Raw genomic sequence first — 27,211 nt, 5'->3', positions numbered from 1 at the left:
TATGTGAGATTATAATATGGAGAAATATACAGAAATATACAGATGCATACTAGATTATCAACATGGGCTTTCTATGGTATTGGAGGGAGGGCAGATAGTAAAGCCAATATAATTTTTCGACCATTTCCTATACAACACATTTACTTATATTTTCCAATTAAAATTTTTATTTTACTGAAAATCTTTTATTAAGATGAATTTTTTCCATAAATGTTTTAGACAAAGACTCAATAGTTTTCTTTTTGGCCACTATTTTTAACAAGTTTGATTTGCTTGGTAGTTACTAATTATTATTATTACTTGAAGGTATAAATCAGTCTTTATGTAGCCATCTTATTCTGTGCAAGTCTTTGTGATTGGGATTTAGGGAGAAAATAATCTGAAAATCCACATTTTAAGGTGAAATCTGATATTTAAGCGTTGGTGGTTAATTTGAATTTTATGAACCACAGTGTGGGCCAGCATTATGTAGGTTCAGTGAAATGTTTCTGCAGGCTGCATACTATTTTTTGACTTCTGGCGCGGCTCAGCTCTTGGCTGTCCTAATGCTCCTAAGGCTGAAAATGTGACCCACTAGGAAAATGTCATCCTCTATCTGAAAAGTCCCTCCTGCCGTGGAAGTTTGGCTGTTACCCCAGGACCAGATAAATCAGGTATGACCATGTTTCAGATCTGAACAATGGCAATAGAGAGAAGTGTGCTGGGGAGGGATGGTCTAGATGCACCCCATACGGTCCCTCATGTGTTTCAGTGCATCCCCGGAAACAGCAGCCTGGGACGCTGGCTACCCAGCAGCAGATGGCAGCATTAGAACAAAGATTGGCCACGTTAGGGCCTGTGCTACTCCCAATTTCTTCCTTATTCATATATGGAAGGAACAGATTACTCCAGGCCAGTTTTAGAGGGAAAAAAGTTATTTGCCATACCCTCTCAATAAAAAAAGAAAAATTTAGTCCCCTCCTATGTGCCAGCCACTGTGCTGTGCATTTTATTTTTAAATTTATTTTTATATAATTTATTTTTTTGAGTATAGTTGCCACACGAGGTTACATTAGCTTTAGGTGTACAACACAGTGATTTGTCGAGTTGACACATTATGCTATATTCACCACAGGTGTTGTGCCGTGCATTTTAACAGTCGTGTTGTTTAATCCTCACAACCTGTGATGCAGGCAACGATTTCCCTCATTTTAAAGATGAGGAAACCGAGTTTTCGAAGGCTAAAGGCATCTGCCTGAGGCTGTCCTGTGTCTGGGAGGCAGAGCTGGGTCTGGAGTTGCTGGATCCTTGACTGTTCTCCTGGAGTCATACCAGCCTGCAGTCGAGTCTCTGTCTCAGTTCTCCTGACATTCTGCCTGATTAACGTTGTTGAGAAACGCGGGCTGTACTCGGGGACAGAGGAAGCCAGCATGGCAGAGGACATTTGCCCCAGATGCTGGCCAGGTGCTTGTGCCCCAGAGCTGGTGATTGAGGGGATTCAGGCTGGAGAACGGACGCGGAAATTTGATGCGGTTTTCCTTTTTTTGTGTAATAATTCCTGTGACAAGAACAGATTACCTTTTTCCTGATTTCTTACTATTCAAAGTATTGGCGTAGAAAATAAGTTATATAAGAAGTTTAATGCTTCTTGTGATAGATGTGAGGGGCTGGCCATTTGGTAGTTAAGGCTGCGGAATGTTTGCATGACAGACTTATCCTTGGCTATTTCATGCTGCGTCAGACTCTATTTGATTAAAAATGACTAATCTCGTGATTTTATATAAATGGCTCAAATCTGTTAGACAATTTGCTAAATAAGATCAGCCAGCAAAGTTCACAATTTCTTCCAGTAAGGCAGTGTGGGGTAGAGAGCAGATTGAGGACTGTTCTCCTCTGCCTGTGCGATCTTGTGTAAGTAGTTCATTCTTCGTCTGTAAAGGAGGGGATGGACTGGATGACACCAGAAGTTTCTTCCTGCTCTGCTAGCCTGTGATTTTCTGGAGTCTCCATGGATCTGTATGTGAACAGAACCAACCCCCTTCTGTGCGGAGGAGCTCCGGAGGGGGCCACCGAGATTAGATAAGCCCTTGTATCTTCACAGAAATGATCCCAAGTCACTGGCAAGTTAGGAACCACCTAAAAAGGACATAATTATATGGAATCTAAAGAGCATGGGTTTGGAGTCAGGCAATCCTGATCCAAATCTTGGCTCCAGCGATGACTAGCTGTATAATCTTGGGTAAGTCCCTGTGACTCCCTGAATCTAGATTTTCTTAGTGGATACCTTAAGATTTGCTGTGGGTTTTAAGAGTCAGAGTTTATCATGTGTTTGACACATAATAGTTGCCCAATAAATGGTAACTCTTTTCACTAGTGATTGTTATGGGTTGAATTATGTCCCCTGAAAATTCATATGTTGAAATCCTGGCTCTCAGTACCTCAGAATGTGATCTTGTTTGGAGATATGGTTTTTTCAGGGGTAATGAAGTTAAAATGAGGTCATTAAGAGACTGTCTTTTATTCCATTGGGTATTCTTTCCTGTTTTGTCAAAGATTAGTTGACCATATAATTGAAGCTCCACTTCTGGGTTTTCTGTCTGCTCCATTGATCTAGGTGTCTATTTTTGTGCTAGTACCATACTGTCTTGATGATTACAACTTTGTAATACAGCTTGAAGTCCAGGAATTGTGATGCCTCCAGCTTTGGTTTTTCTTTTTCAACATTACTTTGGCTATTTGGGGGTCTTTTCTGGTTCCATACAAATTTTAGAGTTGTTTGATCCAGCTCTGTGAAAAATGCCGGTGTTATTTTGATAGGGATTGCATTGAATGTGTAGATTGCTGTGGGTAGTATAGACATTTTAACAATATTTTTGTTCTTCCAATCCATGAACATGGAATGTTTTTCCACTTATTTGTGTCTTCCTCAATTTTTTTCATAAGTGTTCTGGTTTACAGAGTACAAATCTTTTTACTGCTTTGGTTAGGTTTATTTCCAGGTATCTTATGGTTTTGAGTGCAGTTGTAAATGGGATCAATTCCTTGATTCCTCTTTGTTCTGCTTCATTGTTAGTGTATAGAAATACAATAGATTTCTGTGCATTGACTTTATATCCTGCAACTTCGCTGAATTCCTGGATCAGTTCCAGCAATTTTTTGGTGCAGTCTTTCAGGTTTTCTACATAGAGTATCATGTCATCTGCAAATCCTGAAAGTTTGACTTCTTCCTTGCCGATTTGGATGCCTTTATTTCTTTTTTTGTCTGATTGCTGGGGCCAGGACTTCAAGTACTACGTTGAACAACAGTGGTGAGAGTGGACATCCCTGTTGTGTTCCTAACCTTAGGGGAAGGGCTGTCAGTTTTTCCCCATTGAAGATGATAATAGCTGTGGGTCTTTCATATATGGCCTTTATGATGTTGAGATATGTTTTTTCTTGTCCTGCTTTCTTGAGGGTTTTTATCAAAGGATGCTGTATTTTGTCAAATGCTTTTTTTGCATCTATTGAGAGGATCATATGGTTCTTATCCTTTCTTTTATTAATGTGGTGTATCACGTTGATTAATTTGCAGATGTTGAACCACCTCTACAGCCCAGGAAGAAATCCCATTTGGTCATTGTGAATAATCCTTTTAATGTACTGTTGGATCTGATTATCTAGTATATTGTTGAGAATTTTTGCATCCATGTTCATCAGGGATATTGGTCTGTAATTGTCCTTTTTAATGGGGTGTTTCTCTGATTTTGGGATTAAGGTAAAGCTGGCCTCATTGAAGTACTGATTTGAAGGAGCACATGCACCTCAATGTTTATAGCAGCAATATCCACAATAGCCAAACTATGGAAAGAGCCCACTGACTGATGAATGGATAAAGAGGATGTGGTACATATATACAATGGAATATTAGCCATAAAAAATAATGAAATCTTGCCATTTGCAACAACATGGATGGAACTAGAAGGAATTATGCTAAGCAAGATAAATCTGTCAGAGAAAGACAAATACCATATGATTTCACTCATATGTGGAATTTAAGAAATAAAACAGAGGAAGATGGGGGAAGAGAAGGACAAATAAGGTAAAATAAAAACGGACAGGAAGGCAAACCGTAAGATAATCTTTTTTTTTAATATTTTAATGTTTTTTTATTATATTATGTTAGTCAACATACAGTACATCCCTGGTTTCTGATGTAAAGTTCGATGATTCATTAGTTGCGTATAACACCCAGTACACCATGCAATATGTGCCCTCCTTACTACCCATCACCAGTCTATCCCATTCCCTCACCCCCCTCCCCTCTGAAGCCCTCACTTTGTTTCTCATCTTAATTATAGGGAACAAACTGAGGGTTGCTAGAGGACCGATGGGTGGGGGGAGGGGTAATTGGGTGATGAGTGTTAAGTAGGGCACTTGATATAATGAGCACTGGGTATTATATGCAACTGATGAAACACTAACTTCTACCCCTGAAACTAATGTGTTAATTAACTTGAATTTAAATAAAATCTAAAAAAAAAATTGTTGTCAACTCTAAGACTGTACTGGCAGTTTTTAGATAACTGTTGTTTGCTATTTTTTTAATGTTTTTCTTGTTTAATTTGTAATCGTAAAAATAAACATATAACGTAAAAAAATGAGGTCATTAAGGTGGCCCAATCAAATATGGTGTCCTTACAAAAAGGGGGGTTTGAACACAGAGACATACATAGAGGGGAGATGATGTGGATAGATAAAGGGAGAAGATAGCCATCTATGCCAATGAGAGAGGGCTGGAACAGATCCTTCCCTCACAGCTTTCAGAAGGAACCAACCCTGCTGACACCTTGATCTTGGACTTCAAGCCTCCAGAACTGAGAGACAATACGTTCTGTTGCTTAACCTACCCAGTCTGTGTTGCTTTATTCTCATAGTCCTAGCAAACTCATATAGCTGTTTTTGCTCAGATTGCTCTTCTACTGCCATCTTGCTCCACTCTGAATGCACCTTGTGTAGCACCTGTACAAGAACAAGTCTTGTTGCAGCTTTATGTTCACCACCTCCGATGCTCCCAAGGGGTCAGCCAGCCTTTGGGATGGTATTAAAATAGTTCACACTTATTGGTACCATTAATATACCAGGATATTGAGGCACAGATTTGTTTTGCAACTTATCTCAAGGTCACATACCTATAAACTAGTAGAGCCAAGATTTGGATGCACCCAGACGCTCTGATCCCAGAATCCTTGCCCTTAATTCTCACAGTGACATCTTTTTTTTTTTAAATGATTTTTTATTATATTATGTTAGTCACCATACAGTACATCCCCGGTTTCTGATATTAAGTTCGATGTCTCATTAGTTGTGTATAACACCAGTGCACCATGCAATACGTGCCCTCCTTACTACCCATCACCGGTCTATCCCATTCCCCCACCCCTCTCCACTCTGAAGCCCTCAGTTTGTTTCTCAGAGTCCATAGTCTCTCATGTTTCATTCCCCCTTCTGATTACCCCCCTTTCTTTATCCCTTTCTTCCCCTACCGATCATCCTAGTTCTTATGTTCCATAGATGAGAGAAATCACATGATAGTTGTCTTTCTCTGCTTGACTTATTTCACTTAGCATTATCTCCTCCAGTGCCGTGCATGTTGCAGCAAATGTTGAGAATTCGTTCTTTCTGATTGCTGAGTAATATTCCATTGTATATATGGACCACAGCTTCTTAATCCAGTCATCTGTTGAAGGGCATCTCGGCTCCTTCCACGATTATTGTGGACATTGCTGCTATGAACATTGGGGTGCATATGGCCCTTCTCTTCACTACGTCTGTATCTTTGGGGTAAACACCCAGTAGTGCAATGGCTGGGTCATAGGGTAGCTCAATTTTTAACTTTTTAAGGGACCTCCACACTGTTTTCCAGAGTGGCTGTACCAACTTGCATTCCCACCAACAATGTAGGAGGGATCCCCTTTCTCCACATCCTCTCCAACAATTGTTGTTTCTTGCCTTGTCTATTTTTGCCGTTCTAACTGGCGTAAGGTGGTATCTCAGTGTGGTTTTGATTTGAATTTCCCTGATGGCTAATGATTTGAACATTTTTTCATGTGTCTGTTAGCCATTTGTATGTCTTCATTGGAAAAGTGTCTGTTCATATCTTCTGCCCATTTTTTGATTTGTTTATTTGTTTCTCATGTATAGAGTTTGAGAAGTTCTTTGTAGATCTTGGATACCAGTCCTTTATCTGTAGTGTCATTTGCAAATATATTCTCCCATTCCGTGGGCTGCCTCTTAGTTTTTTTGACTGTTTCCTTGGCTGTGCAGAAGCTTTTTATCTTGATGAAGTCCCACAAGTTCATTTTTTCTTTTGTTTCTCTTGCCTTTGGGGATGTATCATGAAAAAGGTTGCTTTGGCCGATGTCGTAGAGGTTGCTGCCTATGTTCTCCTCTAGAATTTTGATGGATTCCTGTCTCACATCGAGGTCTTTCATCCATTTGGAGTTTATTTTTGTGTATGGTGTGAGAGAGTGGTCAAGTTTCATTCTTTTGCATGTAGCTGTCCAATTTTCCCAGCACCATTTATTGAAGAGACTGTCTTTTTCCCACCGGATGTTTTTTCCTGCTTTATCAAAGATTAGTTGCCCAAAGAGCCGAGGGTCCATTTCTGGGTTCTCTATTCTGTTCCATTGGTCTGTGTGTCTGTTTTTGTGCCAGTACCATGCTGTCTTTGTGATCACAGCTTTGTAGTACAGCTCGAAATCTGGCATTGTGATGCCCCCAGCTTTGTTTTTCCTTTTCAACAGTTCCTTGGCGATTTGGGGCCTTTTCCGGTTCCATACAAATTTAAGGACTATTTGTTCCAGTTCTTTGAAAAATGTCATTGGTGTTTTGATCGGGATAGCATTGAAAGTGTAGATTGCTCTGGGTAGCATGGACATTTTAACTATGTTTATTCTTCTGATCCATGAGCATGGAATATTTTTCCATCTTTTTATGTCTTCCTCAATGTCTTTCAAGAGTGATTTATAGTTTCTAGAATATAGGTCCACAGTGACATCTTAACTCTCATGCAGTGGAGCTTGGAGATGACTGGAGTTGAAAGAAGATAAATGAATGGCCATTTCTTATTAGGAGGGCAGAACTGACAGCTCTGTGTCCTCAGTACTGCCCTCCATGTATCTCTCTCATCACATCACTGGAACATGCTAGACAATGGTGCCCACTGCCTGCAGATCACTCAGCTTGCTAAGGAGTTCCATTGTCCAGAGTTCAGAGCTGTTGCTCTCTTTTTAGGTCCTGGACCCTTCATCTTTTAGGCTTTCCCAAAGCTGCCGTTGATGAATTTTTTAGGCTTCTGTCCAAGGATCTTTTGCAGAAAAGCACTATGGAGAGGCAGAACGTCATAGTGGTTAAGGGAGCAGGCTCCAGTGTCAGATGCCTGGGTTTGGATACTGCACCTATACGTGATTTAGTTAGCCTCAGATATTCATCTGTAAAATGGGGATGACAGTAGTACTTATTTCATAGGGTGGTTTTGGTGAGGATTATTAATTAACACATGCTCACTTCTTAGATCAACACTTGGTGAGTACTTAATAAATTTTGGATGTTATAGCATGTTAGTGGGATGGGCTATAGTACTCTAATGGTAACTACCTAGGAGAGCATCTCTTCCAGGAAAAAGACTGAACTATATCCAGTCTAGAGTAATAAATCCATAAAATTTCAATAACCTGTCGTCTCTATTGCTATAGGAATACAGAGCTTGATGTATATGCAAGTTATTTCAGAATTGTGCAATTTAGTAGAAAATGGTCATAGCACATAATAAATATTTGTTGAATGAATAAATGAAATGTGAGGTGAGGCCCTGGTGCTGTGAGAAGCAGGGGAGTGCAGACTGACAGAGGGATGCCTGGGCAACTATGATAAAAGAGTAGTAAAGTGTCCAATTCTAGAGAATGAGGTGAATTCCGATGCAAGACAATAGGTGGAGAAGTGAGGGGGCAGTGGGCATCTCAAGACCTCACCGTGGCCATCAGTGGTGCAGATGTTGGGGCTAAGGCTGGGCCGAGCAAGAGGCAGCAGACCTGGGAGCAGGGGCAGAGAGGAGCTGCATTCTACGCAAGGGAAAGCCAGGGAGGACAGAGCCTGTCAGACAATCAGAAGGACTGTTCTGTGGGAATTAGACATGGTTTGTGTCTCTTGCTGACTCACTGTATCTCTGGAGAAAGGCCTGGGGGCAGCGGAAGTACTGCAGACCCTGATGGCCACATGAACTAAGCCTGCCTTCCGAACACTGAGGACAGGTCTTTACTCCTGGCAGTCGCCAGGTGCCAGACACCCGGGCTGAGAAAGAGTGCCAAGAACTGGATTCTTGCAAGGCACCGGGATGATGCTGAAGCCCAGCGAGAATGAGCACTCCTGTTCTGAACCTGAAACTTGCAATATTACCTGCAACTTTTAAAGCAGAGTCAATTGAGGGCTTTCCAGAAGTAACAGATTTCTGTTACATTTGTCATTAAGAAGTGCAAATTGTTATAACTTTTTTGGAGAGTGATTTTACAATATTATCAAAATTTAAAGGATGTTAGTTGCAGTGTTGTTTGTAACAGTGAAGAAGTAGAAATGATCTAAATGCCATCAACAGAGGGCTGGTTAAATAATAATACTTCTGTACTATGGAATAATGTGTTTCAATCAAAGATGATAAAGTAAACATGTTCAGACATGGAAAAGTTACCACATTGTATCATATGGAAAAAGCATGCTTCAGAAGAATGAATCAATAATATCCTGTGTGTGTAAAAAAAAAAAAGAATTATGTGCATATAATACGCATGTTTGGGGTGCCTGGGTGGTTCAGTCATTAAGCGTCTGCCTTCGGTTCAGGTCATGATCCTAGGGTCCTGGGATCGAGCCCCGCATCAGGCTTCCTGCTCAGTGGGGAGTCTGCTTCTCCCTCTCCCACTCCCCCTGCTTGTGTTCCCTCTCTCGCTGTATCTCTCTCTGTCAAATAAATAAAATCTTTTAAAAAAAATAATACGTATGTTTGAGTAATACATGGAACATATCTGAAAGGACAAACCAAATGAACAGTGGCTAATTCCAGAAAAAGGGTTTGATGGGAGATGGGAGGGAGAGGAAAGGGAAGAGGGTATTTCACTTTACACTTAATAGATTACTGTACTATTTGCTTATATTGTTCTCTTTTACAAGTATTTATTACATGGAATTTTTAAAAGAATGTAAAAAATAATCTCAAAATAAAGCTAAAGTTTGTTACCTTGGTATTTGGGGTTTTATATTTTATCTGTCTTCAGATTTGGAACAAATTGCCTGTTGTTGTTTCCATTTTGACCTCAAACTTCTCTTTTTTCTTTTTTTCTTATTATGTTCATAAGATTTTGTTGTAGTGTTCAACGATTCATTAGTTGCATATAACACCCAGTTGGTTTTTTTTTTTAATGATATTATGTGGCTTTTTAAAGACCGTAGGGGCCTGTGGAGAGGCTAGCAGTGGGGTTGTGGTCATCAGGAGGCCAGCGGGGTAGTCATAGGGCACTGCCAAGGGGGTTTGTGGGCAGGAGAGAAACTTCCTAGGTGTGTCACTCTCTGAAGGCCATTCATCGGGTACCTTGCAGGCCATCAAATGGGCACTTGCTGGGCACTAGGCATTATATTTAGCACTATGTTGGACATTTCACTGGGCACAGCTCAGAGCACTTCAAGGGGAATTTTGCTGAGCATGGCATAGAACTCGACAGATACTACGTTTGGGATGGCTGAGGTGATCTCACTGGCTTTGCTCTGGCTATAGCACATTATACCTCCCTGGGCTCAGGGCAGTCACTGGGCACCGAATGGAATTCTATGTGTGCCACTCCCCTGGACACTCCATAGAACTCTTATTGGACTCCACACAGAATGTAACTTTCAGCATCATGGTCGCATCATGCAGAACTCTGAGCTGATCCCCAGGAAGCACATCTTTCTGGGTATCCCAGTAATGGGTGTGGATGAGTAGATGAAGGTTTTGATTCTTGCTGTCTCAGAACAGAGCCTGTGCTAGAAGGAAATGGAGTTATAGGCCTACCAGGGCAACTATGTCCCCTCTGCCAGGGCTCCCTGAACTGACCGTGGCCATGAGGAAGGTAGACCAGAGACTGGGAAAGGGCAAGGGGACAGTTGAGCCCACTTGCCAACTCCTCTCTAACAGAAAGCCTCCAAGGGCTTGAAAGGGTCAGTTTGCTGTGTGAAACTCCAAACACACAGAAGCCCCCATCACTAGTACAGATAATTCTGAGAGTAGTGCAAGGTAAAGTCAAACATTTCCCAAAGAGCCTGGAGGGAGAATGAAGCTGAGCGAAGTCTCATGTCCAGGTTCACTGCTGCTTGGATGGCAGACCCTTGTCTGCCTTCATAAGTCCCCATTTTCATGTGGCCTATAATTTCCCGCATAAAAGGCAGTAAAACCAAATTAAATACCTCCTGTGACCCTTCAGATCTTTCATGAGAGTTTCTGTACCCTCAATGCCAAGAACAAAGCCCAGGTGAGATGGGATGCTGGGTGGCTGGCTAGGCACCTTCATTAGCTAAGAGATTATTCCATACATTTCAGATTCACAGAGATTCGAAGTTGCTCCCAAGCAACCAAGAAATGACCGCATGTAGAGTTATTTGAGAATGACCAAAAGAATTTTGTGTCTTCTTAACTTAGGAGGACCCACAGCAGGTGCAGACTTCGCTCCTCGTAAATGCTCTCAGAGGCATTTTGGACAATCTTGGGCATCTCTTTCTGTTGTGATTAAGAAACACAGATGTGGGGGCGCCTGGGTGGCACAGTGGTTAAGCGCCTGCCTTTGGCTCAGGGCGTGATCCCAGCGTTCTGGGATCGAGCCCCACATCAGGATACTCCACTGGGAGTCTGCTTCTTCCTCTCCCACTCCCCCTGCTTGTGTTCCCTCTCTCGCTGGCTGTCTCTATCTCTGTCAAATAAATAAATAAAATCTTAAAAAAAAAAAAAAAAAGAAACACAGATGTATATGCCTGGGAACTCTCACTCTCAGCTAAAGAGTGGTACGCACACATTTATTGAAAATCTTTCCCTTGAATCGAGAAGAGAATGTTGGTTCATTATGCTGCTAGACTTAGGCACTGTGCCCCAGATATACTGAGGGAACTCTCCTGAAATTCCCTTCTCCCCTCTGGCCCTGGAAACCATTAGGTTTTTTGTCAATAGATTTAGTTATTCTGGTTGTTTCACATAAATGGAGTCATACAATATGTGACGTTTTGTGCCTGGCTTCTTTCACTTAGCTTAATGTGTTTTTAGGTTCATCCACTTTGTACTAATAACTTTTTAGGGACACTGTGTGGTGTGAAAAGAATTTAATCTTTGGAGTCAGACAGATCTGGGTTATAGTTCTGGTTCAGGCACTTAATAGCCATGTCCTAGGAAACTTATTAACTCTTTCTGAGCTTCAGTCCTCATTCATAAAATGAGGATAATAATCCCTACCTCAAATGTAGTTAAGGATTAACGAATAATGGATACAAGATCACTTGGTGTAGGCACTCCCTAATTGTCAGAAGAAAAGAAATTAAGTTAAATGTGAGAATATATGGTGCAGAGCCTGCTAATTTCTTGCCTTTGTTTTTTTTAATAATAATTTTTTATGATGTTAGTCACCATACAGCACATCCTTAGTTTTTTTATTTTTTATTTTTTTAATTTTTATTTTGTTATATTAGTCACCATACAGTACTTCCCCAGTTTTTGATGCAATGTTCCATGATTCATTATTTGCGTATAACACTCAGTGCACCATGCAATATGTGCCCTCCTTAATACCCATCACTGGCCTATCCCAATCCCCCCTGCTCCCCTCTGAAGCCCTCGGTTTGTTTCCCAGAGTCCACAGTCTCTCATGATTCATTCCCCCTTCTGTTTACTGCCCCCTTCATTCTTCCCTTCCTTCTCCCACCGATCTTCCTACTTCTTATGTTCCATAAATGAGTGAAACCATATGATAATTGTCTTTCTCTGCTTGACTTATTTCACTTAGCATTATCTCCTCCAGTGCCATCCATGTTGCAGCAAATGTTGAGAAATCCTTCTTTTTGATAGCTGAGTAATATTCCATTGTATATATGGACCACAACGTCTTAATCCAGTCATCTGTTGAAGGGCATCTCGGCTCCTTCCACGATTTAGCTATTGTGGACATTGCTGCTATGAACATTGGGGTGCATATGGCCCTTCTCTTTACTATGTCTGTATCTTTGGGGTAAACACCCAGTAGTGCAATGGCTGGGTCATAGGGTAGCTCAATTTTTAACTTTTTAAGGGACCTCCACATTGTTTTCCAGGGTGGCTGTACCAACTTGCATTCCCACCAACAGTGTAAGAGGGATCCCCTTTCTCCACATCCTCTCCAACATTTGTTGTTTCTTGCCTTGTCAATTTTTGCCATTCTAACTGGTGTAAGGTGGTATCTCAATGTGGTTTTGATTTGAATTTCCCTGATGGCTAATGATTTTGAACATTTTTTTCATGTGTCTGTTAGCCATTTGTATGTCTTCATTGGAAAAGTGTCTGTTCATATTTTCTGCCCATTTTTTGACTTGTTTGTTTCTCGTGTATTGAGTTTGAGAAGTTCTTTGTAGATCTTGGATACCAGTCTTTTTTTTTTTTTTAAGATTTTATTTATTTATTTGACAGAGATAGAGACAGCCAGCGAGAGAGGGAACACAAGCAGGGGCAGTGGGAGAGGAAGAAGTAGGCTCATAGCAGAGGAGCACGATGTGGGGCTCGATCCCATAACGCTGGGATCACGCCCTGAGCTGAAGGCAGACGCTCAACCGCTGTGCCACCCAGGCGCCCCTGGATACCAGTCTTTTATCTGTAGTGTCATTTGCAAATACCTTCTCCCATTCCGTGGGCTGCCTCTTAGTTTTTTTGCCTGTTTCCTTGGCTGTGCAGAAGCTTTTTATCTTGATGAAGTCCCACAAGTTCATTTTATCTTTTGTTTCTCTTGCCTTTGGAGCAATCAAAATACCAATGCATCCCAATCAAAATACCAATGACATTTTTCAGAGAGCTGGAACAAACAGCCCTTAAATTTGTGTGGAACCAGAAAAGGCCCCGAATCACCAAGGAATTGTTGAAAAGGAAAAACAAAGCTGGGGGCATCACAATGCTGGATTTCGAGCTGTACTACAAAGCTGTGATCACAAAGACAGCATGGTACTGGCACAAAAACAGACACATAGACCAATGGAACAGAATAGAGAACCCAGAAATGGACCCTCGGCTCTTTGGGCAGCTAATCTTTGACAAAACGGTTAAAAACATCCAGTGGAAAAAAGACAGTCTCTTCAATAAATGGTGCTGGGAAAATTGGACAGCTATATGCAAAAGAATGAAACTTGACCACTCTCTCACACCATACACAAAGATAAACTCCAAGTGGATGAAAGACTTCAATGTGAGACAGGAATCCATCAAAATCCTAGAGGAGAACATAGGTAGCAACCTCTATGACATCGGCCACAGCAACTTTTTTCGTGACACATCTCCAAAGGCAAGAGAAATAATTTCTTGCCTTTGCCCCCTCTTTCATGCCCTTCTTTTATGAGCCTCATTACACAGTGGCAGCTTTTTTTGTCTGAATTTCTACAATCTCCCTTCCCCTTACCTAAAAAATTTGCCTTGCCCTGAGCACACAACTTCTGTGTCCCTTTGTCAAGTAGGTTCTTTTCTTTTCAGTGTGTGTATCTTATCCCCCACCCCCACCCCAACTGGACTACATCTTTTCTTGAGGTCAGAGGCTATTTTCTTCTTCTAGGGCACATATGTTCCAGATTCTCTAGGCCAGTCCCACTTGTAAATATTCTTGCTACATAGTCCTCATAAACCACTGCGATATCACAGAGCATCCAATAGTTTGGCATCCTAGCCACGTCTCCCAGATGGTTCTGGCATGCAAAAGTGGCACAAACTCCTTCTTCAGCCTGGGTTTGGACAATATGATCCCTTTCAACATTTGGTTCTGTTGCCCAGAAGTGCCACATCTGTCCCCTACCACCCACACAGAAATAAAACTGGCAGCAGGCAAGCCTCCGTCCTAATTATCTCGCCGTAATTGAAAGGTGCAAGTTGGCATTCCCAGGAAGGTTCTTCTTCAAAGGCACTTGCTGCAGAAGCTAAACTCCAAATTAAAATTGATTCACATCCTCATAGATGCATCAGCTATTAGAGAGTAGGTTCTGGAATGGAGTGTGTTACCAGAGAATGAGGTCAGATATGGGCAGGGAAAATGTCTTTCAGAGTTTCAGCATATTAGACTCAGCTGAATTTATATGTTCAGTTTTTACTACAAATAAAGTATAATAACGTTCACAGTACCCATTTAATGTTTTTGACCCTGTCTTTTTTTTTTTTTTATAGGAAGTTAGTACTTAGAGAAGAAATAAAAACAGAAACCAAGAGTCAGAACATTTATGAAGGTGACAAATTTCTAGAGCAGTTCTTAACCATTTTTTGGGTCACGGGCCTCTTAAGGATGTGATAAAAAGCTGTAGGCTCTCTCTAACAGAAAGGTGCCTGTGTGCACAGGCAAAAAATTCTGCATGTAATTTTGGGGAGACTTGCAGACTCCCTTGTAACCCATCTAAGGTCACCAGGTTAAGACTTCTACAAAAATGAGAACTATTTTTCTTAAACACTAAGGCCACAAAGGTGAATAAGACATGGTTCCTGCCCTCAAGGGATTTGGACTGTGGTGAGGGGGATCAAACATATTTCAGCTACTGATACCTCAGCTAGTCAGTTGTGGAAACCTACTGATTCTTTCTGTGCCCTCTCTCCTTTTGCTTTGTACTCCCCTTGTCCTGGTTTTGTCTCTCAGTCCTGGGGCAGGAGCAATAGCTTACAAGCAGTAGCATGTTGCTAGTTTCTTTATCCATCCTTCATCCTTCCACATCCTTCATGTGGAAGAGCAGTGATCCTCCTAAATCTTACTCATCTGAGGAAAAAATAGCTTACTTCTCTCTTGAGAATCTTGCCGTGGTGTTTTTCCAACCCTTCCAGAAGAAAGACCCGATTCCTTACAGCAGCACTCAAGGCATTGTGATTGGATGCCATTTTACATTTCAGCTTCATGTTCTCTCCAGCCTGGTCTGAATCCCGCTTTTTATTAGTACCAGACCCCTCATTTTCCCCTAAGTAAACCATTTTCAAGCTTTCCTGTCTGGCTCATTCTCACCCCCATCCTGAAATACTATTTCCCTTATTATCTATCTATTAAATCCTTCTTATCCTCAAAGAACCAGATCAAATACCTCCTCTGCAAAGCTGGCCTCAATTCACCACCTCAGAATGAATGAGGGCTTTTTTTGAACCTATATTTAGCATTTATTTTATCCTACCTTACAGGAATGTCATGGTCCATGCCAGGTTCCTTCAAAAGACCACAATATTTTGGGGCAGAGGTAGCATCAGATTTCTCTCTGGGGTGTGGAATCCCTACCAGAGGGGTGGTCCTTGGCATCACTGAAGATAGATTTTGTTAAAAGAGGAGGTGTAGCATGATTGAGGGAAAGAGGCATAACAAAATCCCATGGATGAGAGTTCAAAATGAAGGTTTCTCAGCTTTTGAAGACAAGCCCCAGGAGGGAAGAGAATAGTGATTCTGGGTCCAAGAAGTAGGGGACCCCAGAACAGATCTCATTCCCAAACTGGGCTTCAAACAGAAAGATGTACTGTATAAGAACTGTTCTGGGCTGGGTTGAAGCAGAAGACCCATCTCAGCCTCTTCAGGAGAGGGCACTTGGGTAGCATGGACAGCACTTTACCATTCTGGAGGTCCTCCTCTGCCAAGCCTCAATGCCCAGAGGATAGAACTTTTCTTCGTCATGGTGTCCACATCCATATAGTGTCTGGAAATTGGAAGATTAGCCTGAGGGTCCTGAGGGTTTGGCTTGGCCCTTTAGGTTAGCTTCCGGCGGAGAGGACCCACACCTGAAAATGCCCAGCTGCTACTGGAGCTGAGGACTTGAAAGCACTTTTGTGGTTTGAAAGTAACACCCCAACAGGAACTTTTGCTCAGCCACCAGTGGTCCTCCCTAAAGCTAGAACAGTGAGCCAGAGCCAAGGCGGTCTAGACTTCTAAGCTCTAAGTACTGCTAGGCACATTACCAGAAGGATATTGCTATGGAATTTATGCTATTGTTGTCAGACCTCAAACACGATGGAAGCTACATCTGTATCTGCCACATCTGTATCTCCAGCATTCGGGACCTTGTCCACAGTGGAGCATAATAAATACTTGTGGAACAGAAACCCAAGTGCTTCTTAGCTGGCTCTGAATATTGATTCTGCTATGCAAATATTTCTTTCCATTCTCCACAATACCAAACGCCACTGTTTTGGTCCCTCTCCAAGGTCTCTGTCTCTAAGCTCTTAATTAGAAAAGGGAAGCAGTAATTATTAAAGTTATTAAAATATGGAATATTGCAAAGGAGCGGATTAGAAGTCTTCATGCTAATCCAAACAAATCGTGCTAATATTACTTTGATTCTAGCAGACTCAAACCCACAGAGGAAGATAAAAGCTAGGGCTTGTTTCCTAAGTGGTGAGTTTAGCCTATGCGCTAAGCCAGGATTCATCAGGCATTCACTGGGAGCTGCAAAGTAGAAACAGGAGGAGATGAAAGGAAGAAAGATGTGAACACGATAGAAAAGATGAGGTGGGTAGGGAGGACAGCTGTGTCAAGAGCGTCAACCTGGTAGCTGTGATTCATCAAGCTCCAGCCACAAGCTCGTCCCTCTGCTGGGAGCTAGAGGGTACAAGGAGTGCCTTTTCCACCCTATGACTTCAGCGACTGCATTTATGAAGATTACTGCTCAAATCCTCTGCCCCGTTCAGACACATCTGCTGGTCTGATTCCTACTGGACAGGGCCACTTATCAGAGAGAAAAACATACACTTCAGCCAGTATGGTCCCCAGGGCTCCAACAGAGTTACACATTGGATGCGTCTCTGGGAACCTACCTCGGCCTGGAAGGTCCCCACATGCATCTCAAATTCAGCACATGCCAGACTGAGCTGAAAATTTACTCCCTTCCTGTTCTTCCTACTGGGACTCCCTCTCAGTCAGTGGAGCCACCACTTACTCAGTCCTCCAGGCTGAACTTGAGAGCCCCCTTAGCTGCCACTCCTCAGCCTTTCACCAATGTCTTTTGGTGGTTGAGAGTCGATGATGCACCCTCAGAAATGGCTCTTCTACTCTTCTTCTCCTCTACCTTCAGCACCACTGCTGTAGTTTGGATCTTTATCATCTTTTCCCGTACTGCTTCTCCAATTTCTCCTCCTGCCACTTTCTCAACCCACCACATTTCAGGCAGCCCACAGTGGAGACACCGTTCCTGTCCCCATGCCTTTGTCCATGATCATTCCTCTCTTTCTCCCTTGACCACCTCTCAAACCCCTCCCCGTCCTCCAAGGCCCAGCCTATTTGTCACCCTCTCTGGCTGTCCAGTGTTGGTTCTCCCCAAGCTTTGGGCATTGTGCCATCAGAGTACTGTCGCTGTGGACAGGTCTGTCTCCCTTGAGGGTCAGGGACTGTACATTCCACAATCATCTATGCTGGGGCCTTGCAGAGTGTTTGTTTGCACATGTTAGCACTCAGTAGCTTGCACATGGTAGCACTCAGTACACATTTCCTGACAGAACATTGGTTCTAGAGGGTGATTAATCCTGTAGATGCATGCTGCTGTGGAAGACCAAACCACCAGTTTGAAAGCAAAAAGCTTAGGAGAGGGGATTTGAGGAATTATATTGTGATGTCTAAGGAGGCAAGAAGTGTGGGTCTGAAGGGAAGGAGTGGATAATGAAGTTGCGTTTGAGTCTGTCTGCTGGTTAGGACTTTACTGTATTTCATAAAAAGATCTTGGTAGTGCTAAAAAAATCATTATTATAGTTAGGACTTGAAAGACTTGAAATAAACATTTCAATTTGGAATAACTGCCACTTAATTGAACAACTTATCTGTCCAGACTCTATATTTTTAGCTGTTTTATATTTAAGCCCAACACCTCTACTTGTTAGGTATATTTACCCCCATTAGTTGAAAAAATTGAGGCTCAGAGAGGTTAAGGAATTCATGGTCACACAGGTATAAAGGGAATAGAATAAGGACTTTTTAAGACTTGGAATACAGATCTGATTCTAACACCTGGTTCTTTATACAAACCTATATTTACCCTGGAAAGTGGAAATATACTCACACTCCAGGATCTACGTATGAATTCATCACATCTTCAGCTTTTTCTCTCATCAGAATAGGCCGGTGATGGGTATTAAGGAGAGCACATACTGCATGGTGCACTGGGTGTTACACGCAAGTAATGAATCATGGAACTTTACATCAAAAACTAGGGATGTACTGTATGGTGACTAACATAATATAATAAAAAATTATTATAAAAAAAGAAATAACATAGGATTAACAATAGCTGATAAAAAAAACTGAGGTTTGTGTCAGTTTGCCCTCCTTCACTTCCCTTGCTCTGGTTGGTACCAAAATAGGAAAGAAAGGAAAAAAACAATAAAATAGAAAAGAAAATAGGCACAAACGGAGTGGGCTAACTGAGGAAAAGAAGAGAAGCAAAATGCCCAAGGAATCCACAGAGGGCTAACTGTATCTCCTTCATCGTGCTTTTCAAAGATAGTATTCTACTTAGTCCTCATAACAATACTGGGGATATATTCTAGTACTCCCATTTGCTAAGTGAGGGAGCAGGCTCTCAAGAAGCTTAAAAGCTTTGACTAAGTTGGAACAACTAATAAAGAGCAAAGCCAGAATTGAAACCCAGGTGCTCATTCTCTCAACCCAACTTTTGTTCCACCCGCCAGGTGCATCTCGGCTCACAGTGCAGTACATGCCAACTGGTTATGTTTGAATCTATGAATGGTAATCAATTTTTATTGCACTTACCCTGTGACAGCTACTCTACAAAATGCTCTGCATAAATTGTCTCTTTTAATTCTTGTTACAACCCTGTGTTGCCCGAACTGTTAATAGTCCCACTTTACAGAACAAGAAACTGAGGCACAGAGAGATTTAAGTCTCTTTCTTAAGTGGCAGAGCCAGGATTTAAGCCTGGTTCTGATGACTGCTGAGGCTTTGCTCTTGAAAGTGGGTAACACACTCTTCTGTGTCTTCTAATCACGGAGCATCTTCCAGTGATCTCTCTCAGAGAAGGCAGTGCTATCTTCCTTTAGGGCTGGCCTCGGTTGGGTACAATCTTACATAGCAGGCCTCCTCAAAAGTCTTTTCTCCACATCTGGAAAGAAGTGACAATGGCCCACTTGGAAGATTGAAGAGAAAGATAAGAAATAGCACAGAGGATCATAGGGGAAGGGAGGGAAAACTGGGAGGTAATCAGAGAGGGAGACAAACCCTGAGAAATTCTTAACTGTAAATAATAAACTGAGGGTTGCTGAAGGGGAGGTGGGTGATGGGCATGAAGGAGGGCATGTGATGTAATGAGCACTGGATTTTATATGCAACTGATGAATTATTGAAGTCTACATCTGAAACTAATGATGTAGTGTATGTTGGCTAATTGAAGTTAAATAAAAAAAGAAAAAAAGAGAAAGATAGTTGGTGCCTGGCTTTTCTTTAGTCAGAACTAATTAATATCACCTTTTGCAAGCCCTGGGGCTAAGTGGTGGATATTTCCTTGTATTTCATTTGAATTGTTCACTGAGCAGAATTCTGCGATGAGATTGTATGCAAGCAATGACCCACGCAAAACTACAGGTTCTGTTTTCATCCTGTTTGTGGGTTTTACTAGCTCAAGACAATCCTTTTAGGTTTTTTTTTTTTCAACTTAAAAAAATTTTTTTTATTTACATTCAATTAGCCAAGGTATAGTACATCATTAGTTTTTGATATAATAGGGTTTTTTAAAAAATATTTTATTTATTTATTTGAGAGAGAGAGAGAGAGAGAGGGAGAACACAAAAGGAGAGGGAGAGGGAGAAGGAGAAGCAGACTCCCCACTGAGTAGAGAGCCCAACGTGGGGCTGGATCCCAGGAGCCCGGGATCATGACCTGAGCCAAAGGTAGACGTTTAAGAGACTGAGCCACCCAGGTGCCCCCTTTTAGGGTTTTTATTTCTCTGTTTTCAGAAAAATTCTGGGAAGGGAATTTGGGGAGATGTAGTCATTGTGGTGATGACTAATTCCAGGTCATGGGACCTCTAGGTTTTTGACCCTCCACCCCACCCCAACTTCATTTTTTAGCTCTTCCTGGCCCACAGTTTCTTGAACTTTCAATCTTCTTGTCCGTCTAGGTCTTATCGGATAGTTTTCTCATCTGCCAAATTGGGCTGGGGTGGGGGGGAATGACAACAACAAATAGTAATAATAATAGCAACACGATAGCTGCTCTAACCCTGATGTGTGTTGGGTTTCTTACCCTTGAGATAAGAGTGGCTCTAGCCCCATTCCATCTCAGTAGATATCCAATAAACTCCCCAAGATTTTCGGGCATTCCCTGGGTGGGGTGTGGGCTCTCAGTCTCATGGCCCCTGTGCTCTAAGCTCCTGTGTTTGCAGAATTGGTTTAGTTTCACCTGACCCTGGCTGCTACTGAGATACTAGTCATTTTATCTAATTACCCTGGTAGCAGCACTAGTATCTGTGTTTTTATGTAAACGTGGCAGCTAAAGTAGTTAAATCAGTCAAAATTGATCTACCAAATAGTTTGTAACCTCATGTTGTCTTGTGTCTACCTGAATCTTGAGCCTGCTGCTCCTGCATTCAAAATAATACATCACATCATTTACTGAGGTCTTATGATGAGTTAGGCACTGGGCTGATCACTTACCTTGGTCCACCAAGATAAGAGTTATTTATTTTTCTTACATCTTTTCATTTCATTCCTTTCTTTTTTAAAAAATTATATTATGTTAGTCACCATACAGTACATCCCTAGTTTTTGATGTAAAGTTCCATGATTTATTACTTGCATATAACACCCAGTGCACCTTGCAATACGTGCCCTCCTTAATACCCATCACCAGACTATCCCATTCCCCCACGCCCCTCCCCTCTGAAGCCCTCAGTTTGTTTCCCAGAGTCCACAGTCTCTCATGGTTCATTCCCCCTTCTGTTTACCCCCCCTTTCTTCTTCCCTTTCTTCTCCTACCTATTTTCCTACTTCTTATGTTCCATAAATGAGTGAAACCATATGATAATTGTCTTTCTCTGCTTGACTTATTTCGCTTAGCATTATCTCCTCCAGTCCCATCCATGTTGCAGCAAATGTTGAGAAATCATTCTTTTTTTTTTAATGATTTTTTATTATATTATGTTAGTCACCATACAGTACATCCCTGGTTTCCGATGTAAGGCTCGATGATTCGTTAGTCGCGTATAACACCCAGTGCACCATGCAATACGTGCCCTCCTTACTACCCATCACCGGTCTATCCCATTCCCCCACCCCCCTCCCCTCTGAGGGCCTCAGTTTGTTTCTCATAGTCCATAGTCTCTCATGCTTCATTCCCCCTTCTGATTACCCCCCCTTTCTTTATCCCTTTCTTCCCCTACTGATCATCCTAGTTCTTATGTTCCATAGATGAGAGAAATCATATGATAGTTGTCTTTCTCTGCTTGACTTATTTCACTTGGCATTATCTTCTCCAGTGCCGTCCATGTTGCAGCAAATGTTGAGAATTCGTTCTTTCTGATAGCTAAGTAATATTCCATTGTATATATGGACCACATCTTCTTAATCCAGTCATCTGTTGAAGGGCATCTCGGCTCCTTCCACGATTTAGCTATTGTGGACAATGCTGCTATGAACACTGGGGTGCATATAGCCCTTCTCTTCACTATGTCTGTATCTTTGGGGTAAACACCCAGTAGTGCAATGGCTGGATCATAGGATGGCTCAATTTTTAACTTTTTAAGGGACCTCCACACTGTTTTCCAGAGTGGCTGTACCAACTTGCATTTCCATCAACAATGTAGAAGGGATCCCCTTTCTCCACATCCTCTCCAACATTTGTTGTTTCTTGCCTTGTCAATTTTTGCCATTCTAACTGGCATAAGGTGGTATCTCAATGTGGTTTTGATTTGAATTTCCCTGATGGCTAATGATTTTGAACATTTTTTCATGTGTCTGTTAGCCATTTGTATGTCTTCATTGGAAAAGTGTCTGTTCATATCTTCTGCCCATTTTATGATTTGTTTACTTGTTTCTTGTGTATTGAGTTTGAGAAGTTCTTTGTAGATCTTGGATACCAGTCTTTTATCTGTAGTGTCATTTGCAAATATCTTCTCCCATTCCATGGGCTGCCTCTCAGTTTTTTTTGACTGTTTCCTTGGCTGTGCAGAAGCTTTTTATCTTGATGAAGTCCCACAAGTTCATTTTTTCTTTTGTTTCTCTTGCCTTTGGAGATGTGTCATGAAAAGTTGCTGTGGCCGATGTCAGAGGTTGCAGCCTATGTTCTCCTCTAGGATTTTGATGGATTCCCGTCTCACATTGAGGTCTTTCATCCATTTGGAGTTTATTTTTGTGTATGATGTGAGAGAGTGGTCAAGTTTCATTCTTTTGCATATAGCCATCCAATTTTCCCAGCACCATTTATTGAAGAGACTGTCTTTTTTCCACCAGATATTTTTTCCTGCTTTATCAAAGATTAGTTGCCCAAAGAGCTGAGGGTCCATTTCTGGGTTCTCTATTCTGTTCCATTGGTCTGTGTGTCTGTTTTTGTGCCAGTACCATGCTGTCTTTGTGATCACAGCTTTGTAGTATAGCTTGAAATCCGGCAACATGATTCCCCCAGCTTTGTTTTTCCTTTTCAACAATTCCTTGGTGATTTGGGGCCTTTTCTGGTCCACACAAATTTAAGGGCTGTTTATTCCAGTTTTTTGAAAAATGTCATTGGTATTTTGATCGGGATAGCATTGAAAGTGTAGATTGCTCTGGGTAGCATGGACATTTTAACTATGTTTATTCTTCCGATCCATGAGCATGGAATATTTTTCCATCTTTTTGTGTCGTCTTCAATGTCTTTCAAGAGTGATTTGTAGTTTCTAGAATATAGGTCCTTTACATCTCTGGTTAAGTTAATTCCGAGATAATGTATGATTTTTGGTGCTATTGTAAATGGAATGGATTCCGTAATTTCTCTTTCTTCAGTCTCATTGTTCATGTATAGAAATACAACTGATTTCTGAGCATTGATTTTGTATCCTGCCTCATTATTGAATTGCTCTATAACTTCTAGTAGTTTGGGGGTGGAGTCTTTGGGTTTTCCATATAGAGTATCATGTCATCTGCAAAGAGAGACATTTTGACTTCTTCTTTGCCGATTTGGATACCTTTTATCCCTTTTTGTTGTCTGATTGCTGTTGCAACGTCGTGTTCCTGATCTTAAGGGAAAGGCTTCCAGCTTTTCCCCACTGAGAATGATATTTGCTGTAGGCTTTTCATAGATGGTTTTCATGAAATTGAGGAATGTACCCTCCCTACAGTCTGAAGGGTTTTAATCAGGAAAGGATGCTGTATTTTGTCAAATGCTTTTTCTGCATCAATTGAGAGGATCATATGGTTTTTGACTCTTTTCTTGTTGACATGATCTATCACGCTGATAGATGCGAATGTTGAACCACCCTTCCATCCCAGGGATGAATCCCACTTGGTCATGATGGATAATCCCGTTTAATGTACTGTTGGATCCTATTAGCTAGGATCTTGTTGAGAATTTTGGCATCCATATTCATCAGGGATATCGATCTACCAAGATAAGAGTTTTAATTCCCACTTTGCAGGTAAGGAAACAGTAATTGAAATCACGTGGCAAAGAAGTGTAGGAACTAGTATTAGAAAGACTGCCTGATTCCAAAGTCTTAGCCGTTGCCTCCCCCATACTGCTGTGAGGGCTGAGTTTGTTGTATCCTGGCTTAGCTCGTGGAGCAGAGGCAGATGTTCTGTTTGGTTTCATCTTTTCTTATGTCTGGGTATTCTCATAGGTGCTGGGCATTTTTGTCAATGAAATCTGAGGACTCTGTTCTTTAGATAGAGAACAGAGCCCTTTATCCCTTTCTTCCAAGTCTCTCAACCTCTTCCTGAGTTCTGTCTATAAGAGTGTGACCTTCTAGAAGCCCACTGGTCTCTACAGCACCCCCTCCCTGGGCATGACTCCTGCCATAGATGATTACTGTGAGGTTAGTGTGACCTTCACATCATCGCCAAACCATGATCTTAGTTTGTTGGTGTATTTTAATGTATTTGGTGTATTTTATGCTAATTAACACAGTCTCTACCTCATATTCTTGACAATAGATGCCTGACTTACGGAAAAGGTGTATCTCAGCTCAAATGTTAGTCTTTCTCAAGAAGGCTTTCTCCCACAATCCAAAATAAAGGTGAACCCCTCTCTTGCCTACTTTATCACATTTAGGTGATTTATTTAAATCATGTATCTATCCCAAATTGAGATTATTGATATGATTCCATTTATATTAAATGTCCGAAAAGGTGAATTAATACAGATGGAAAATAGATTCGTGTTGGACTGAGGCTGGGGGTGGAAACTGGGATTAACTGTAAATGGGCATGGGGGATCTTATTGTGGGGGTGAAAATGTTCTAAAACTGATTTATGGTGATTAATGTACCACTCAGTAAATCTACTAAAAGTCATTGAATTACACACTTAAAGTGGGTGAGTTTTATGATATGTAAAATATACCTCAATAAAGCTGTTAGGAAAAAGAAATTACCCCGTTCAATTTGTTCAACTTGTTACTGTCTGGTACACTTTGATCAGAGTGTAAGCCTCTGAGGGTAGGGCCCTTGTCTATCTTGTTCACCACTCCATCCCCAGCAACCAGACCAGCATCTAGTAAGAGCTCAGCACATATTCAGGGAATGAGTGAATAAACAAGCTAGCAATCTCCACCATATTTCAAGTACTCAAATGCCATTGTTCAAGTCTGTGAAAGGAGATAGACTCAAAACAGAATCAATAACAAACTTCAGATCTACAAGTCATATGTCAAAGATAAACAGGTGGAACTGGCAAAACTCCTAATCTCAGTGAGTATGCCAGATTGTCTGCTGTTAACTTCTCATCCTTTCTGTCTGCTTCTGTATTATCTTCATCATTCCATCATTCCTACAGAGAAGCCTGCAAATATGTTTCCCAGAATTCCTCACCAGGATGGTTCTGGGTTAAATTCTGTAAACTCACATGAAAATTGAAGGGTGATAGGATAGGAGAAGTCATTATTCTCTGGCACAATTGTAGGCAGATGGGAAGGAGGCAAAAGTAAGGATTGCAGAAACTTCCCAGTGAGTTCTTGTGAACCACCTGCTACAGAGAGCTGAGATTGTAGTTTCTCTGCAATTCTTGAGCTTTGTAACCCCTCTGGGTAATCTCCCATTTCACTTGATTTGAGCTGTGGACAGCAGAGATTAGTGGCAGCCACTTTCCTGGTCACTTCTTGATTTCATGAACTCTGGCAGCTGCTACCCTGATCTTTGCTTAAGTCATTCTGTTGGTCACATGAGAGTCTACTCCCTGTATTAAAACCTTCCCTATTTGGAAAACCTGGAGGAATCTCTTTTTCTGGTTGAACTCTCACTGATACAATGGGTATAGAATATAATCTTTAAAAACCCAGAGGTGGATGATGGTGGAAGGAATGAAGGGTAGAGACTCTGGGTCCTTTTTTAGATTCCAGTTGGCCACAAGAGGCATATCCATCATTTACCCCTGGACACCTTGAATCTTGAATGAAAAGTCTCCTTTCCTTTTCCCTCATGACCTCTGTCCTCTCTTTCTTCTGTTTTCTGTGCTGTGGTTTTTGCGAGTGCTTCCTTTCCTCTTTTCTCTCCTCGCCAACTCCCAGAAGCCATCAAAATACCTTTCCCCGGAGCACTGATTTATGGAACTTGGCCAGCTCTCTTGCCTTTGCAGTCTTGATAAAATCATCCAGTTGCCTGGTTACACTGAGGGAGCATAGCTGATGCCAGGCAAGATTCCCCAAAGCAGGACACATTCAGCCTACTCACCAAACTTCCCAAATCTTGTGCCAGACTCTTAAGGAGTCAAGAACTTAGATTTGCTGCCTAGAAAAACATATCGTACAACCTGTTCTTTTCCTTCAAATAAGAACAACAACAAAATCAGGCCAGGATCATCTTTTAGTATGTATTCTGCCAAAATGCACTGTTTTGGTTTAATTCGAGCCTTAACTACCCTTGATTATTTCTGAAGCCTTAGGAGAAACTGGTCAGGGAGAGACTGTAGGTTTTTCACTCTTTGTGTCTTTTTTTTTTTTTAAGATTTTATTTATCTTAAATAAAACACAGCCAGTGAGAGAGGGAACACAGCAGGGGGAGTGTGAGAGGAAGAAGCAGGCTCCTAGCAGAGAAGCCTGATGTGGGGCTTGATCCCGGAATGCCGGGATCACGCCCTGAGCCGAAGGCAGACACTTAACGACTGCGTCACCCAGGCGCCCCTCACTCTTTGTGTCTTAGACTCACTCAGGTCCTCTTATCTGCAATCCAGAACCTCATAAAGCCCTTAGCCATTTCTGACTAGGACATAGCTTACATTAGTAGCCTGACACCCATCACTGGGGGGCCTGGAGTTAAGTCACACTCCCAGACCTGATGTTTGAGTGGCAGGGATGAGTTCTGCCTGTATGAGGGGCTGCCCAGTCCTTGTACTTTCTGACTTAGTATTAGACTTTGCCAGAATTGGACATTTGCCTCAACCTCTGCCCTGTAGTCACCTGGCTATCATGACTTGTATTATAATCTCTCTCCATCACTGGGGCCTGACTTAAAGTCTATCTCTATGGCTGGGATTTATACCCAGTTCAGTTTCTCCCCTCCCTGTTGGGGATGGTGATGAAGAGGTACTAAAATCTCCTTCTTGAACCACCCCTTCACAAGTTACTGGCTTAAGTCCTGCCAAGAATATATGGATCACTAGAATTGCCATCACCTATATATGCATGTCCCTCAATACCATCTTCTTCCATATCAGTCCTCCATCATCCCCTGTCTTCTCTCCTCCACTATGACACTCCACCAATGGCCTTGCCTTGCCTAACTCAGTGCAGAACCTGTTAGACCCTGGGTCTTGGACCATGTGGTTGCTCTTGTCAGAACTGGCCTCTTCATTTGAACTAATGGAGATTCAGCGAGTACTCAAGGA

This window comes from Ursus arctos, unplaced genomic scaffold (genome assembly GCF_023065955.2).
Source record: "Ursus arctos isolate Adak ecotype North America unplaced genomic scaffold, UrsArc2.0 scaffold_23, whole genome shotgun sequence".
Taxonomy (NCBI): Eukaryota; Metazoa; Chordata; class Mammalia; order Carnivora; family Ursidae; genus Ursus; species Ursus arctos.
The sequence above is the reverse complement of the archived record's forward strand: the minus strand, read 5'-3'. Positions refer to the sequence as shown.